We start from the raw sequence: 12,429 nt of genomic DNA on the forward strand, positions 1-12,429 counted from the left end.
ATCAATTAAAGAACTCCACTCTTCTGGTCGCAGGAGGTGGGATTTGGTTATACATTGTGTGCATTATGACAATAACGATTACTTGGGTAATGTGCAGGTGATCGCAACCAAGCCAGTCATTATGTTAAAGTTGGACAGGCAGCTGGCTCTACCATTAAACCTGTGTCATGATGTTGGAATGTGAGGCCAACACTCATGATGGCTGATGGCTATTCTTCACTGCTACATGAAGGATACCTATGGGGATTTAAGAGGGAATGAAGCTAACACAGAAAGAAAAACAGTATTGAGAGGTGGGGATGGGAGGTGGCGTGACTCCTGATGACCTGTGTTGAATATCATGTTCTCTGTCCCTCTGCTGTCCAATCACACAAGTCAGTATGCTCCTCTCCTTGTTTACTGAAACTGATTTGACTTGGATTTGATGGCAGCCAAGAGTCCTGTTGAATAGAGATTTTAAGATGATGTGTGGTTCCTTGTGTAAATTCAGAGCCCTCAGACTACCATGCAGGATAGCTGGAATGTCCTATGTAAATTTCAACCCTATTATAGAGGAGTCATGGTAAAGCTTTAGGGCTTAGATTGCCTGTGGCTGCAGGTTAAGCAGGGCCAAACTATTACCCTCCCTTAATGTAACAGCTGGACTTTAGGAGGCTTAAGAATCTTCCTTCCACTCTGGATATTTCCTCATCCAGTGGATATTCATGATCTTTGGTAAAGGTCACTAATCTGGTTATGTTATGAAAATTAGCAGAGTTCAGGATGTGTTTATAGTCATCCTTCTGAGAAAAAGTATCTCCTGTTCGACAGATTAGGAGGTAGTTCACCACAAAGTTAACAAGATTTTACTATTTAATATGATTTGGAAAGGTATTACATACTTTATACACACTCCTTAGAATCAGCTTTCATTGCTAAAACCTATCTGACCTAAATGCTATAGTTATACTGTCATGTTTATCTAATAAGAATGGAAGGAACATAGGTAGAACAGGGGTGAGATCTTACCATTAGGACAGGATCATCTCAGTTATTCCTTCAGTGATGTCTGTCTCTATAACGAACCTTCATAGAATTCAGAGTGATCTCAATTTATGTCCAAGTCCTGTAAGTGTTAAGTTTAGAGAATCCATCAAAGACATGAAGAAGGAAAACATTGTAGGCAGAATCGGTGACATCAGAGAGTTAGCAAGCATAGAATACACATAGATTAACTCTCATCCTAGGCTAGAAATGGTTTGAAAGCTCTAACAGAAGCAAGGGCAGAGATTCTAGGAAAACGCAGAAAGAGGTAATGGATTAGGTCTCAGTGTCCAATTTACACAAGACCTTTTCCTACCATACTTTCCCCCTTGTTTTAAACAACAGTAATTAACGTTTATTGATTGCGTGCCATGCCAGGAGTTGATCTGGGTGTCAGGAATCAGAAAAACATGGTTACAATCTAATTTGGATCTCAAAGTCTTGTATTAGGAAGACACATTGTATGAATGAGAGTAACATGGAAGAGCTTTCCACGTGTAACTTAAATTGCTTGAATTGTAATAACTACTATCTGAGTGAATGCTATAAACTAAAAATGCATTTAATTATACTTTTTAAATTTTTCTGTGCAACAGCTGATTAAAAAATTAAATTACATATCACCTAACATGTTGACCCAAATTTACGGCACACATATGTAACATGATGTATGATTTGTCCACCTAATTTCCTAATTAGGTTATAAATTGTTATTCTTGAAATTTATTATTTGACCATCATTCAAGAAACAACAGAGACATAATTCTTATAATCCTCTTCTTTGGGAGCTCATCAATCACTTAGTTTCAGTTTATATTTCATTAATGTATCTTTAGAGAATATCTCTAACAGAGAGATTTTTTTTTTCCTTCAGAGAAGCTTTTTGAGCCTTCTTTTAAGGTTATGCCTACTGTACTAACAGATTTCTAGAAAGATCTGGAGATTAAATATCAGACCTTGATCATGTGTAGGAGGTGAGTTCTTAGAATGATTTGGGTTTGGAGGAGGAGGAGTGTAGAGCTTCACTTCCTTCAAGGCTGTTTTTCTCAATAAAGAGAAAAACAGTTGTTTTATGTAGTCAGTTGTTCTCACTTGTAACTGCATATTTGCTCTCTCTGCCATACTAGTGCTATTAAAATATTTTAGAACTCTCTTCAACTTGTGTTTTTATATTATTCAGTTTTTATTTTTGTTGTTGGAAAAAAGCATTTTGCTGTTCTCACAGATAATTCATTAACATTTTAATTCTTATTACCTATTAGGCAAGATCATTTTGATGGGCAAGTTTACATTGTATCAATAGTATGCCTCTAATTTATATCTTCATTGCCTTACTGGAAGTGAATGGTGTGTTCTCTGGCACTCTGAATAGATGAGATGACATTCCAGAGGCAGAGATGTTGAGATAGATTCAGGTTCTTTAACTCACTCACAGGTAGATTGTGTCAGTGGTCCCCAAGACTACTCCCCAAATTTGGTGATTCACTAGGTGGGCTCACGGAACTCAATATATGGGTGTACTCATGGCTACGATTTATCCAAGTGAAGGGATACGAAGCAAAATTGGTAAAGGGAAGGGCACTCAAGGTGAAGTCTGGAGGAAACCAGTCACAAGCTTCTACGAGTCCTCTCCCAGGGGAGTTGCACAGGATACACTTAATTCTGCCAGCAGTGAACTATAATGACATGTGTGAAATGTCCACTGGGAACATTCACCTGAGCCTAGGACTCCAGTGCTTTATCATGGGCTGGTCATATAGCACATAGTGCTTGTGTGGCTGACTGTGGTCACTGAAATTCCAGACTCACAGAAGGAAAGCAGATGTTCAGCCTAAACCACATTGTTTGTACAAACAGTTTAGGTCCACTGAGCCACTGTTATCATTTAGGGGACGTTTCCTAATCAAGTTCTCAGATGCCAATCTTGCAAGCAAGCCTTTTTAAGGATAGCAGTCACAGGCCTGCTATGTTAACTCTTTTCTGCACATAGATTAAAAGGTTAAAAAAAATTTTTTTAATGAGGAGTTTCTTATCTGCACTTGTTGTGAGATCATATGCTTGTAGAAAAGCTATATTTCAGGTTTTGCTCTAAATACAAATGACTTTTCTAGAGATTTTTGAGAAAGGTGGGACAAACCTGCTCTAGTCATTTGAGTGAAACATGGCAAAACTAGAACTCTTCATGCTGAAGGAGGTTATAATCAACATTGCTGTGCCATCTACCTGTCATGAAGTATGGAGACCCTAAGAGCAGTGCAGTTAACATTAATGGTTGAATTGGTATGAACAGCAGAGCCTAGGGTAACTAAGTGAATCCTGGGGTATTTACCTGCAGTTGAGTGCAGTTAGGTTCTGGAATATTCCCTCCAACCTCCTTACTCACCCTCCTTCATAAGCTGGACAATACATTTCAAAGAATGTTTTGTGATTACTTTTAGAAAGGATGCTTGGATAGAAGTACAAGGCAGTTACCTGATAGGCAGATCTCATGGGTGGAGGGCATAGAAGGAGTGGCTGAGCCCAGAATGTAATGCAAGATGGTCTTCATGCTGTGGGGTACCCCTCTACTGCCCAACTACTACAAGCTAGGGCTTAATTCACTCTTCTCACCCTGTATCTGTATCTGTTATTTGCCAATGTAGCTAACTGATTTTACCATGATAATATGAGCTCACAAACTTACATTACAAACCCACAAGCCAAAAAAAAAAAAAAAAAAGATAAAAGTAAAAAAAATCATTCTAGAGGTAATCAGAGTGAACAGATCTGGTAGACACAGAATTTAAAATAAAACCAGTAAATATTCACAGAGAGATAAGGGGGAACATGAAAAACATGAAACAGGAAGCTTCAAAGAAGAACCAATTGGAGATACTGGATATGAATGTATTATTGTTGAAGTAAACATCTCAATGGATGGGCTTGATAATTGAATAGCAGAATGAATACAGCCAAAACAAATGGTGAGCTGGATGATCAAGTTAAAGAACAGTCTAGGAAAGTGCTGGGGACGGGTAATAAAATGAAACATAAAAAAATTAAGAGCTGTGGGGAGTAGAAGAAGAAATGTTAGTATCAGTATTATTGGAGTCACTGTAAAATAAATGGAGAAAAGTTAGTATTTTAAAAAATAATTATTGAAAAAATTTCGAGAATGGGAGATGTGAAACCTCAGTTTGAAAGGGCTCATACAACAGAATAGATGAAAGAAACTTTATGCCTAGTCATATTAAATTAACATTTTAGAGCACCAAGTATGAAAAGCAAATGTTAAAAATTTCCAGAGGATAAATGCAGGTCAACTACCAAGCAATAGGAGTCAGATTAAATCTTCTGGGTAGCAGCACTGAATGCGAGAAAATAATAAAGTAGCATTACTAAAGCACTGGAGAAAATGAACATCAAGCTCAGTATATTTTATTGTTGACTAAATAAGCAATGACACACAAAAGCATATTCTAACAACCCAGAACTAAAACTCTAGTCTAAACCACTGCTACTCTAAGTGCAAGTCCAAGAAGTGTTTGTTATCCATCTGGATGAGACAAGAAGCATATGCAGGAATATAAATGAATACACCGCTTCCTTTTTTTTTTTGATAATATCTTGTCAGGGAAAAAAGAAAAGTAAGCTGGACTAAACTGTGTGCTTAGAAATACAGATGATTTAGACTCTGGCACAAAGTTCTTTTTTCTAAAAATATCAAAACTGATATCAAACAGTTTGTACACTAGTGCTGGTTCAGGGACCATATTTTGAGTAGCCTGTTTGCAGAGGATATCATTATGAGGTGTGTGTGTACTGGAGGTGCACAAGACCATAGGAAAATGAACATGAGCTTGGGTATTTGTCTTGGCTTCGTGGTGGAAAGAAGTTTTAGATATTGATAAACTTTAAAACTTTATAGAAAAAATAAGCATAAATCTGAATCTTATTAAGTTGGGCTATCCACTGTAAGAATAAAAATAGGATGTAGATCTTTTAAAATAGAATAAGAGGGCTTCCCTGGTGGCGCAGTGGTTGAGAATCTGCCTGCTAATGCAGGGGACACGGGTTCGAGCCCTGGTTTGGGAAGATCCCACATGCCGCGGAGCAACTAGGCCCGTGAGCCACAACTACTGAGCCTGCGCGTCTGGAGCCTGTGCTCCGCAACAAAAGAGGCCGCGATAGTGAGAGGCCCGCGCACCGCAATGAGGAATGGCCCCCGCTTGCCGCAACTAGAGGAAGCCCTCGCACAGAAACGAAGACCCAACACGCCAAATAAATAAATAAATAAATAAATAATAATTAAAAAAAAAAAATAGAATAAGAAAATGGAATTCTTCTAACGGGAGTACTAGAAAAAGATGCGTAAGTTTTAAAAGTATGGTAAATAGATAACTGGAAATAAGATGGCTGAAATATGATCTAATATCACAGCAATATAATAAATATAAATAGTTTAACCCATAAATGATACGATTCTCACATTGGTAAACAACAAACACAATGAAAATGCAACGTTCAAATTCATTAGGTAATTCTATATGTTGTCTTTGAGACAAAGTTTAAAATAAAATATGTAGCCTTTTAACTTCTTTTAAACTATTGGAAGCAGACAGATGGGGTGGGCCCGAGCCAGCAGTAGCTGAGGTGATTAACATCTTGAATATAAGGAACTTCATTATATCAACAAAAATTATAGTTAACTCAAGTAGAAAGAGAAAAGGCTAGGCAAAGCACATTAATGGTCAGTTTACTGAGGAGGAAAACTGAATTGTATAGAAACAAGAAAAGGATTTATGACATAATTACACAATGGCTTATGAATTATATATGTTTTATGACTCTTTCAAACATAGACCATCAAGAGAAGACTCAGACTTACATAATAGTAATTGAATTTGACCATCTCTGATATTTTGCCAACATTTGGCCTTATACAAATCATAGGTTTAATTTATTTTATTTATTTTTGGCTGTGTTGGGTCTTCGTTTCTGTGCAAGGGCTTTCTCCAGTTGCGGCGAGCGGGGGCCACTCTTCATCGCGGTGCGCGGGCCTCTCACCGTCATGGCCTCTCCCGTTGCAGAGCACAGGCTCCAGACACGCAGGCTCAGTAGTTGTGGCTCACGGGCCTAGCCGCTCCGCGGCATGTGGGATCTTCCTAGACCAGGGCTCGAACCCGTGTCCCCTGCATTGGCAGGCAGATTCCTAACCACTGCACCACCAGGGAAGCCCCAAATCATAGGTTTATATTTTAAAACTTTTTTGCTTTGAAGTTCTATTTGTTAAGGTAGGAGAATAAAACACACTTTATTTAACAATTTGTTAGCTTGACTTATAACTTTAAAATATTTAGACATGTGCTATGTGGGCCTCCATTTGTATTTTCATGTGGGCCCAACAAATATTAGGAGTGGACTGATAAAGGAGAAAGAATATTAAAAGAAAATCATAGCAGACCTTTGTACCTATTGTGGAAGACTATACAGGCATAACACTGGTTAAACAGTGTATTAATTTTCTGTTGCTGCTGTAACAAAATACAGCAGTTTAATGGCTTAAAACAACTTTTGTCTTACAAATTTATTGTCTTACAGTTCTGGAGGTCAGAAATCTGAAATACCTTTAACTGGGCTAAAATCAAGGTGTCAGCAAGGCTCTGTTCCTTCTAGACGCTCTAGAGGAGAATCTGCCTCTTTGCCTTTTCCAGCTTCTACAGGCAGCCTGCCTTCCTTGGCTCTTGTCTCCTTTCTCCATCTTCAAAGCCAGCAACGTAGCGTCTTTCATCCCTCTGACTCTGAGTTGCTTCCTTCCCTCTTTCCCCTATAAGGGTCCTTGTGATTATATTGGACGCAACTAGATAATCCAAAATAATTTCCCCATTTAAACTCCTTAACTTAATCACATTAGCAATGTCCTTTTTGCCATAAGAAACCTATTCACAGGTTCTAAGGATTAGGATGGACATGTTTGGGGGAAACATTGTTCTGCCTACCACAAATGGAGAGTGGGAATGGGAAGGCAGGTAGAAATTGGAGCATTTGGAGGAATAGTTTCATTTTTTACTTTATATAACTTTGTGCTACTGTTTAAATTGCTTTCGCAAAGAAGATACTACTTTTATAATAATAACCATTAAAAGTATATTTTGATCCCTCTCCATTTTTTGCTTCTTTTTATAGAAAGTATATTTTATATCATGCATCTCTTTGCCTTTTAGGAGAATTATTTCAAATGGCCTCTTAAAGTCATTGTGTTTAATCCCATTTAATAGAGATACAAATTGGTGTATATAGAGCATAACTGAGTTACCTAATTTTTATACTTGAATAAAGGAACAATCTTTTGGAAGAAGAATAACAGTGGAATAAGAGACTATAAATAAGATTTTTAAAAAGATTCCTTTCAGCATGTCACTTCCCCAAAACTAGTTCCAATCAGTGTATTGAGTCTGATTCTCAATAATACTGATACCCCAGGGCTCAAGGAGTTGTTATTTGCTTCCAAATGGGCCCAAGTTAAAATTTAAGTTAAATACCTGATGACATATTCCTGGGAAAGCTTAACTCTTTTAGCGGTAGTAATAGTTTATTTCTCTTTTTTCTTGATCCTCTCATGTCAGCAAACCAAATTTAAGCAGTCATAAAATGCATTATCTTAGAAGAGAGATTATTTAATACATGCACAATGGACAAAGATAAAAGCAGCCTACCCTTCACATCACTGCCCACATCCCTTCTTCCAAATGTATCTCCCAAGACATTCTAATGGTCCAGGTTTCCTCCCTCTGGATGGAGGTGCCTCACGATAGATACTGTGGTGATGATTTGCTTTGGAAGATGGAAGCGTGGCTGCTGTGTTCCCACTGCCGTTGGTTCTGGGTTTTCATTTTGAAAAATTAGGGTTTATATATCAACAGGTGGTGAAGCTCATCTCTGATTCATTCTCCCCAAGGTTGGTGCATCTCCAGCAGGAGCTCAGTCATAATTGGCTTAGGACAAATTTGTTAGAACCAGGGCACCACTTCTTATAGGTATGATTGCTTTATCATGTTCACCTAAGTAAAATATAGAAACACTAAACCAGATAGATCTTATCTACTTCCTTTTTTGATACAGAGCATTCAACATCCAAACAGTCTCATAACCTTCTCCCCCACCAACAAATGTGAGATGATCGTGAAAATATTCCTTAGAAAATTCCCCTAGACATACTTTCAAGTCATACTAAACCACTCCAAAATTATTGGCAGTATATTAAATAAGACGAATTAAAGCATACAAGAAAGAAACGTCACTAGTAGGAAAATAGTCACAGAAACATAATTTAGACAGATATTAATACAGCATAAATGATTTCAAGGAAAAATAATGTAGGACTTACCACTTTTAAAATTCTTAAATTTGATGTATGGAATATCTGAGCTTTTATGTTTCATTAACATAGTCAAGTCTACAAGTGACCAAAATAAACAAAGATTTTAATAGAGCAGATTGCGGAAAGTTGTGATAAAATGGAGCAGCTACCAAATGCAAGGGTTCTTCAGCTTCTGGTATCTGTTTATCTTTTTGCTACTGTCCACAAGTTAAATTTTAAAAAAAGTGCTTTTGAATTAAGAACTTTAGTCTCTCTCTCTTTTTTTTTTTTCTGATCCAGTACAGTGGAGATTGGTAGAATGGCCAAGTTAGGAAATTTTTTTTTTAAAGTTAATTAATTATTTTTTTTATACAGCAGGTTCTTATTCGTTATCTATTTTATACATATTAGTGTATATATGTCAATCCCAATCTCCCAATTCATCACACCACCACCCCCACCACCACCCCCGCCCCCGGCCACTTGGAAATACTTTAAAGGAGGAAACAAAAAGACTTGCTGATGGATTGTGAGAGATAAGGAAAAGTAAAGAATCAAAGGATAAGACTTCTATATCCGGTAATGGCAGATAGAAATTTAGACCAACCTTCTCACTGAAGACAAGGAGAAAAGCTAGAAATAGTAATAATAATAATAATAATAAATCTGTTGGAAGGTATCAGAGAACTCACAAGGTGATGCAGAATTACCTGGTCAAGATCCAGAAAAAGAAAGAAATACAGATTGGTGAGGCTAGCACTTGTAACTACTTTTACCTTGGGGATAGTTGTTGATCTAGATGAGCTGGCTGAAAAGTTAAGTAGTGCTTCACAGTTTCTTGGGGCAGGAGAGGTAGGGAGGCAAGGAGAAAGTAAAACCATTCTTCACATAGACTGCAACCCAGCTTTCAGGCCCCTGGTGGCCTAGAAAATCTGTCCTTAACATTGGATTAAGATGATGCCAGATTGCTAATGTTCAGATTCCTGGCAGAAGTAAATGAAAATCTTCTCTGGAGAAAGATAAAATCATACAGGGCCTCAAATTATTTCTACACTTTGGAAAACAACACACAATGCCTGGCATATGAGGAAACCCGACATCACAGAAAGAAAACAATAGAAAAAATAGATAATAGAGATTTATTCACAGCCACTCTAACATTGGAATTCTCAGATACTTTAAAACATTCTTTTTATGTTCAAGGAGACAAAAGACAAAATCAAAAATTTGGGCGGAAAATGAGAAATTAAAAAATGACAGCAGATTTGAAAAAAAGAATCAAATAGACATTCTAGAACAGAAAAAAAATGCAGTAATCAAAAACTAAGCAGCAAAACTGAAGTTTGAACCCAGGAAGTTCAACTTTAGGGACCATGGTCTTAACAGCTACTCTGAAAACTAGGAAAAAAATTGTTAACATTCTTTTTTTTTTTTTAATATTTATTTATTTATTTATTTATTTATTTATGGCTGTGTTGGGTCTTTGTTTCTGTGCGAGGGCTTTCTCTAGTTGTGGCAAGCGGGGGCCACTCCCCATCGCGGTGCGCGGGCCCCTCACCATCGCGGCCTCTCTTGTTGCGGAGCACAGGCTCCAGACGCGCAGGCTCAGCAACTGTGGCTCACGGGCCCAGCCGCTCCGCGGCATGTGGGATCTTCCCAGACCAGGGCTCGAACCCGTGTCCCCTGCACTGGCAGGCGGATTCCCAACCACTGCGCCACCAGGGAAGCCCTGTTAACATTCTTAAACTTCCAAATTTAATGAGAGTTTAACCAACTTAAACTACATTCTGGTTAATCATTGAAAACATTATACGATGTTATAAAAGATAGACAGTATGGTCAAATATGTAGTTTGGGAATACAAATTTTAAGCCACTGATATAATAAAACCATGGTCAACAGAACATTTGTCATTTCCCTGAAAAAGTTCCATTGAAAATTGAATGAAATTGTAGAGAGATACCAGCTTCTATGAATGATATAATTTTCATGTTTCATATTCTTTTACCAGAAAGTTGCACAGAAATAATTTATTAATTTAATACTGTCTAAAACTTTTAAGGTGATCCCATTTAGCTCAGTCTGGAAAATTTATTTTTAAAAGTTCCTGCTCCTTCTTGACTCTAGTAATTAGGGCGTTTTGGAAATTAGATACTAAGTGTCTCTTTTGAGAATACTTTGCCTGGATATTGGTTTTAACCAAGGTATATGACTTGGCTTTTCATTCTTTTCAATTCATTTCTGTATTCTTCTGGACTTCCCCTTCCCAGTTGTCACTCATAGATGAAAATAACATAACTTCCTCTGAAGTGTTTTTTTTTTTTCTTCTCTGAGAATTGCCAGTTTTACCCGAAGTTGCCAAAATCGTCACCAAGATTCACCAAGGGGTGCGTAAGGAGAATTAGGAGGCTCAAACACTGATTGAGGGGCTGGTCAGGAGTTTGGAAGGAGGGGGAAATGGGTTGGGTAGGTCCCCAGCTGTCCCTCCCCTTTCTAATGCCACAGAAAAGGGATGTTTCTCTGGCCAGCACTCCTGCCACTCCCGCATATCCAAGTTCTCTTTGGGAAGTGGAGTAACATGTTAGAATGTTAACATACTTTGTAATCAAAATCTCAAAGTGTAGCTGTTACTGAATTTGCTAACAAATTTGTTTGTAAAAACATTAGCTTTGGTTTTACCAAATTATCCCCAGGGGGCAGCAGAGAGTGATCTTACTGCAAATAGTGATTAGAGGCAGAGCACAGAGTTTCTCCCTCTCTCTCTGTCTCTGTCTCTCTGTCTCTCCGTCTCTGTCTCTCCCTCTCTCCCTCCATCCATACGTCCATGTATCTCTCTCTCTCTCTCTCTTCAAAACAAACTATTAAGTTGTAAGAGTGCACAAATGGAAGAAAGAATGAGTGAATAGATGAATAGATTTAGGAAGGGTGATAAGTGTGGGAGATGTATTAGAGTCAAGACAGAGTTAAAAAATAGGTAGTAAAGTAATTTGCCACATAATTAATAGACAGATTTGGAGTGAGATTTCTTGGGCTTGAATCCTATCTCCATCACTTATTAGCTGTATGACTGGACAATTTACTTAACATCTCTGATTTTAGTAAACTGTAAAATGGGGATAATAATGTTTTTACTTCATAGGGTTGAAAGGGTTAAATGAGGCCATATTTATAAAATGCGTAGAACAGGATCTTAACTATTTACTATGGACACAACCAGTGAGGTCTAGGATTGATATTTTAACAAAATATAAATATATAAAATGTGGTTACTAATTTCTCTGTTCTGGTTTTACTTGTTTATTTGATATTGCATACATTTTATTTTCCAATATTTATTTCTAAATTTTCTTTTTGTACAATTTATGAACTTATATTGAAAAATAATGATTAGCTCTTATCTATCTTCTAACTTTTAAAGGAGAATTATGGAGGTATAGCTTATATTCAAAGTGAAAAATTTCAAGGTAAATATCAGTGACATAGTAGAATGTAAAAAATAGAAATATACATTTTGTGAGGCTTTTAAAAATTTTTTAATTTATTTTTGGCTGCGTTGGGTCTTCGTTTCTGTGTGAGGGCTTTCTCTAGTTGTGGCAAGCGGGGGCCACTCTTCATCGCGGTGAGCGGGCCTCTCACTATCGCGGCCTCTCTTGTTGCGGAGCACAGGCTCCACACGCGCAGGCTCAGTAGTTGTGGCTCACGGGACTAGTTGCTCCGCGGCATGTGGGACCCGCCCAGACCAGGGCTCGAACCCGTGTCCCCTGAATTAGCAGGCAGATTCTCAACCACTGCGCCACCAGGGAAGCCCTGTGAGGCTTTTTAAAGTTACTCATCAGTACATTTAATGATTGTGCATGGCAGAAGATCCAGGACTTCAGATGGGTCTTCAGAGCTTGGGTCAGGGAAGATTGCAGAAAAGTGAATTAGAGAATAGGGAAATAGGAAATGGCTAGGAGACCAGTCATTTTATGCAATCATAGATTGAATTATAGTGGCTCTGTGGTAATTCATTAGCCTTAGATCTCTAACCATTGTACCATGAGGGCAGGGAGGAAATAAAATAAAGA

Source organism: Balaenoptera acutorostrata, chromosome 4, assembly GCF_949987535.1.
Source record: "Balaenoptera acutorostrata chromosome 4, mBalAcu1.1, whole genome shotgun sequence".
NCBI classification, from domain to species: Eukaryota; Metazoa; Chordata; class Mammalia; order Artiodactyla; family Balaenopteridae; genus Balaenoptera; species Balaenoptera acutorostrata.